A 6,000-nucleotide genomic window follows, 5' to 3' on the forward strand; every position below is an offset into this window, starting at 1 on the left:
GGTCACGTTATTTTGTGGCTCGTGGTTTAATCTCTCTTGCAGTTTTCTTTCGGTTGGTTTGTTTTTCAGCATTTCAGACCTGCCTCCTCTTTTTGCATGACCTCCTGTGCGTTCTCATCAGTTCATGTTGGAGTAACAGAGGTTTTTTTAGATAAATAAAAGAGGAAAGGAAAAAAAAAAGAAACTGCACTGTTTCCTTCTCCCATCTTGTTATGGACTGGACCTGGACCCAGCAGCCAGACAGGAATTGTGACCACCCTATTTTCACATACTTTGGTTTGAAGCAGAAGTAGGATAAGTGATTCTGCACTTTATCATGTCATACAGTAGTAAGAGAGCTACAATATCTCCAAAAATCACGATCTGGACTTCAACTGCCTAACAAAGGGTTAATTTCTTCTCCAAACTTCTACAAACTTCCATATTCTAACTTGGTTTCCCCTGAATTGTTACCATTGCTTGGGTTTTGCCGTCATGGACACGTTTGAGCCCTGCAAGAATCAGTTGCCACTGAATAGCTCCTGAGGGCCAAATTTATTCATGGATCCACACCTTGTTTGGGGGAATCTACTGGCTCTAGTCCATCTCCAGCATATTCTGTACAGTCCCCACAAGTTGAGAAATGTTACATGGAAGCCACTATGGGCAGGGACCCCAAAATGAAACCTCTCAGGGTTTGTTTGCAGGCAGGTGAGCGTTGTTCTGCTGCCTGCTGGGCTGTCCCCACAGGGGATGAAGTGATTTGTGAGCTGGGTTATGTGTGGTGTTCATAATTCTGTCCCTTTCTCTCCATTTAAGATGCCAACTCTTGTTTTTACAAAGTCCCTTGGTGCTACAGTTCGTTCTGTAGCTGTTGTGTGATGGTGCTTAAGAGTTGCCAGCATGAACCAGGAGAAGGTTTGTGATTTAAACCCATCCCAAATGAGCTGGGCACAGGCAGCACCAATGCTGGGGCTGTTCTGCTGCAGCACTGGAGGGTCAGAATCCATAAATCACTGCCTTATCACCGCTGCTGCTGTGGTCACTGAGCTGTTCAGATCAAGAGCAGAATGGGATCCCCACGTTTGGCACCTGTGGCTTTGTGGTCTCCACCTGCCAGGGGATCTAAAGAGTTAAACAATTAACAGTGTGCAAAAATATCCTTAATATATTTTTAGCTGCAGTATTTTTATTCTCGTGTCCAATGCACTGTTGAATCAGCAGCTAAGAATTCATTTTCACCTATTGTTGTGCCATCTATGTAAAAATTAGATCAAAGTTTGCTTTTCTATATTTAATCTGGGTGGACAGTATATTATTGTCAGCCTCTGTGGAACATTGGAATAATTGCAATGTCTGTGTTTCGAAATTGTGCTGTAGAAGGAGCATTAGCTTTAGCTGACTGATTGATTCTTGAAGTTTTATTAAAAGACCATGTATGGAGTTTTTATAAACTTGGCAAGTAGTTCCCAAAAGCCTGGATCTTAAAACGTATTTAAAAAATAGTCACAGTCATATCTCATAGTCTGCACACGTTTATTCCGCTGCCGTTATTCAGGGTAATGAATAATTTTTGTAGAATTTACCTTTGGCAAATGCTGAAGAACTAAATATGTGACTGGTTTATAAAAACTCTGCTTGGATTTACTAATCTAGCCCAGCAGCGTGGACTGTACATCCTATGAAATTTCATGATCCCCAGCAAAAGTCTCTAATGCCCTTTCTTAACACCTGTAAATAGAGAAGAAACATATTTACTGATACTCAAAGTTGTGTTTAATGCTGAGTATTTTTCAGAAGCTCATTTAGTTTGATGCATATTGTTCTTTGGTTTTTTGTTTTCCTGCCTGAAATGTCAGAAGACCTAAAAGAAGCCAAATTCTATTTTAACACGATGATGTCGAGCACTTTTTTATTTGTATATGTGTGTGTATGTGTGTTTGAGCACTGATCTCGAGATCTCGGTGGCATCTCAGTGTTGTGATTTCATTGCCAATGTAAAAGGTTCTGGTGTTGCCCATTCATTTCTGGAGACAGAATTCAATCAAATAAAGTGCTTCCATTTGAAAGCGAATATTGACCTTGTAGCAATGAAACAAAATCATCTGCATATTTAAATAAACATTTAATTCCAGAAATACAGTTTCACTGGACCTTTTTGATCAGCCAGACAGGAAGAAAAATGGATTTATTGCTTTTTTTTCCCTACAGAAAAGCTGGTGCCTCTTTGCTGGGGCTCCTGGGGCTGTTGAGGTGCAGCCATCGCTCTCCAGGAGCTGCTGCTTCCCACAGATGTGTCCAGTGGAGTGTGGGAATTTGGATTTGCCTGTGGCTGCTGCTTCAGCCACAGAGAAATTCAGACTAAAACTCCCCAGAAGCTGCTCTCTTACTCCTCAATATTCTTCCTCACTATGGGCTGGATTTGGGTTTTGCTTCCAGCTGTAAAATGCACACGGAACAAGTGGATCAACACATTCCAGTGTGGTGCTGTTCCTAGCTCTCTCTGCAGAAAAGCGAGGACACATTTTCACTTGTGCTACCTGCTGGCTTCGGTTTTGGGTTTTTTTTAATTTTATATTATTTCCTACTGGAATTTTCAGGAGTAATAATTTGGCTCTGTCTGTACCTCTGAGTGTCCCACAGAGCTGGGTCCCATCAGGTCACTTTGAGATTTGATTTTATCAAAGTTTGACCTTTCCAGCTGGCACTGAAGAGAGAATGAAGTGGTTGGGTTGGTTGGTTGTTGGGTTTTTTTTTTTAACTTAGTCATGTGAGGAGAAAGAAAAATGGGCTGTTGTGGCTGGAGCTGGTGTTGGGAAGAGCGAGTGATTTGTGCTTTTTCAGGAGCCTATGAGAACTGGAAACCTGGGGGAAAGATGTCATCAAAAGAGAGAGTTATCATGTGGAATGCCTGTGGTGAATGCTCTGGTTTAGCTGGAAGTCTTGGCAGATGTTTTTGATGCTGATTGGTTCTATATTAAAACTCGGGCTGTTGCAAGGCTGGTAAGGAATGGTTTGGGCAGGGATGTGTGGATGTGCACTGTGTCCAACACAGCAATGCCTCCCTTCACCAGATAATCCAAAAACCAGGCACATTTCTGGAACTCTGGCTGAGATGCACAATTCCATTCTGGTGTGCAGGGTTGTGAATAATGTGTGTGTGTCTCTAGCTGAGAAAAGCCCCCAGCTCTTGGCCAGCTTCTCCATCACCCCCTGGTCCAGGTCACTGCCAAGAGCCCATCCAAGAGCCAAGATGATTTGTAGTTTTCCTACTCAGTAGGTGACACCTGGTGGTCCTTTCATCTGACAAATAATCTTGAGATTATTTTGTTTAATACAGTCAAACTGTTACATTTCTTCAGCAGAATTTCAGCTGTTCTTTGCCAGCACTAATTAACATCCCTGTCAGTTCAGGACAGATCAGAGCTGTTTGTGACAGGCTGCTGGTCTTTGGTTTTGGGCAATAATGAATAGGAGGGGGTGTTCCTCTGGCTCTGACTTGGATTTATCTTTCACAGAATCAGCACTGCTGACTTTAAAAAGAAAAGGCACAGCTGAAGGGGTGAGGGAGAGCTGGGGGTGTAGAGCAGAGCAAAAAGGGAGAAGAAGATGGAATAAGGTTTTTGTAGGGAGTGTTTGTGTCACAGTTACAACAGAGCAATGGCTCTGCTCCCAGGAACAGGAGCAGCACACAGGAACTGAACTGAGGGGAGGGAGCAGATAATCTAACACTGAGGTTTGCTCCATCAGTCCCCACTGCATGAACAGTGCTTTCTGCTCCTCTTGTTTGCAATTGGCAAAGGGACCTGATAAAAACAGGGAGAAATGATTTGCAAAGAGAACTGATGACAGATCAGCATTGGCACTGGCTCCCAGAGCTGTGTCTGAGGTGTGCTCAGAAATGCCATGGCTGCCTCCAGTGGAGCTGGAGGAAAGCAAGGCTGCAGTTGGATCTCAGGTGAAATCAGGAGGCAGAATGAACCCTCGAGTGCTTGACCAGGCAGAGGTAAACCCAGAGCAGAGTCAGGGCTGGAGCTGTTTGTGTGGACCCTGAGCAGTCCCTGAGGGCAGTTCTTGGTGTCTCTGGGCAGGTTTGGAGCTGTTCAGTTGCTCAGGTGAGAGATTTGCTTGGAAGATCCAAGTTTGGACAGCTGACTCAAAGCTGCTCAAGAACAAACTGCATGTTCTTGTTACCCAGCTCCAGCTCTGCTTCTTCAAACATTTCAGGCTCCAGCTGAGGCTGCATCACTCGCTTGGGCAGGGAATTCCTGCTGCTCCAGCCCCTCAGGCTGCTTTAGAAACTCTGCTGATTCCCAGTCCCAGAGCCTGGTGTTCCCTGGGGAACAGGCTGCTGACTGTGTTAGCAGGGGAGGGGAATGGACCAGCGGGGATATTTGGCCACACAACAGTGACAGGAAACTCTTGTAGAATCCTGGAACAGCTCAATGAAACTTCAACTCCTTCCCCTGAAGTTACTTCCAGGATAATAATATTGTCAATGAGTAGCACATCCAGACCCCCCAGGCTTTCTGAGGCACTCTCAGGTGCAATGGGGTTAATGAAAGCTGAAGGGAGGCCTGAAGGGGCAGGTGCCCTCTGAATGGGCACAGGATGGTTTAGTGGCCTCAGACTCCTCTTGCTGCTGCCCAGAAGGATCTGTCCCCACACAGCCTCTGGTCAGCAGGAAGCTTGGATTTTATTTTATATTTAATTTTTTAAATTTTTTCTTCCTTCCCCACCCTGCTCCGTGGAGCTGTCAGCCCCTCTCAGCAGGCAAGGCAGGCCTTGTTGAATACACATGTATTTATTGTACCACTTTTAGCACAAGGTCTAACACTGAAGCACGGGAGTGTCACTACAGTCTGTACAGCACCCTCTGGAACACAGACAACACAGACATGCAGCCCTGCAGGCTCTGCAGCAGATCCCAGGGCCGCTGCACTGGGGAATAAAGACAGCTTGGAACAATGAGAATCTCAACAGTGGCTCATTCTCTGACCTCCCCTATGGTCTGGCTGGGTCTAAACAAGCATCCCATGAACAGAATTGTAAAATTAACATGCTGAATCAATTATAGACAACTTTTAAAGAAGTTGCTTTATGCAACAAATACTTGATCTGAAGAAAAAAAAAATAACATGAAGGCCACATTTTTCTTCTCAAATTCTCCTGTCCTACCCGCTTCTATCCCTAAGTCAAGGAGCAGCCTTTCCTTTTCTCCTGAGGAGCTCAGGAGGTCCCAGCTCCATGCAGTGTCTGGCACCACTCAGACCAGACTTGGTGCTGTGGCATCACCCACACCATGAACAGAGTTTGGCTCCTCAGGCCCTGGAGGCAGCTCTGCCTCCATTAAACTAATTAAAGATTAAGCTCTTGCCTTGCTGCAAGAACAAAAAGCATGTTAAGAATAGCCCTGCTGAGAAAAGTGGAGTTTGGCCTTTTTTGCCCTCATTCCTGCCTCTGCTGCATTGGTGGCAGCAGATCTGGGAGCAAACTGATTAAATGAGCCACTGTACACACCAAGGACATCTGGAATGACCTCAGCACACAGGTGGGGGCTTGTTTGCAGAAAGAGCTTGTTCCTAAAAAGCTGCTTCACCAGCCTGGGTCCTGCTCAGCCAGGCCCCCTCCCCAGCCCTGGGTGACCCCTCTGGAGGGGCTCTGTGTGAACAAAGGGGCCCCTCCTCAGCTTCACCCCCTCAGCTCCTCACCAGCTGAGGGGAGACAGACACAGGCTCGTGGCAGGGCCAGTCTGAGGAAGGCTTTGGGAAGGAGGAGCTTTCCAGCTTTGTTGTCCAAAAACGTGCTGAACATAGGAGATCAGACACAAGGAGAAAATAAAATTCTGCAGGACCATGAAGGTGTGGGTTTGAGAGTGAAAGGAGAAGGGAATAGCTTCTTTCCAAATTTCTTAGTCGACTGCAACTGAATTTGCAAGAATTCGATAAAGAGGAAAACTGGGAAGTTGTGACAGCACCACCAGCACAAAACCACAGGAGACCTCGTGGCTTTACTCAGACT

This window comes from Anomalospiza imberbis, chromosome 21 (genome assembly GCF_031753505.1).
Source record: "Anomalospiza imberbis isolate Cuckoo-Finch-1a 21T00152 chromosome 21, ASM3175350v1, whole genome shotgun sequence".
In the NCBI taxonomy this organism is placed as follows: domain Eukaryota; kingdom Metazoa; phylum Chordata; class Aves; order Passeriformes; family Viduidae; genus Anomalospiza; species Anomalospiza imberbis.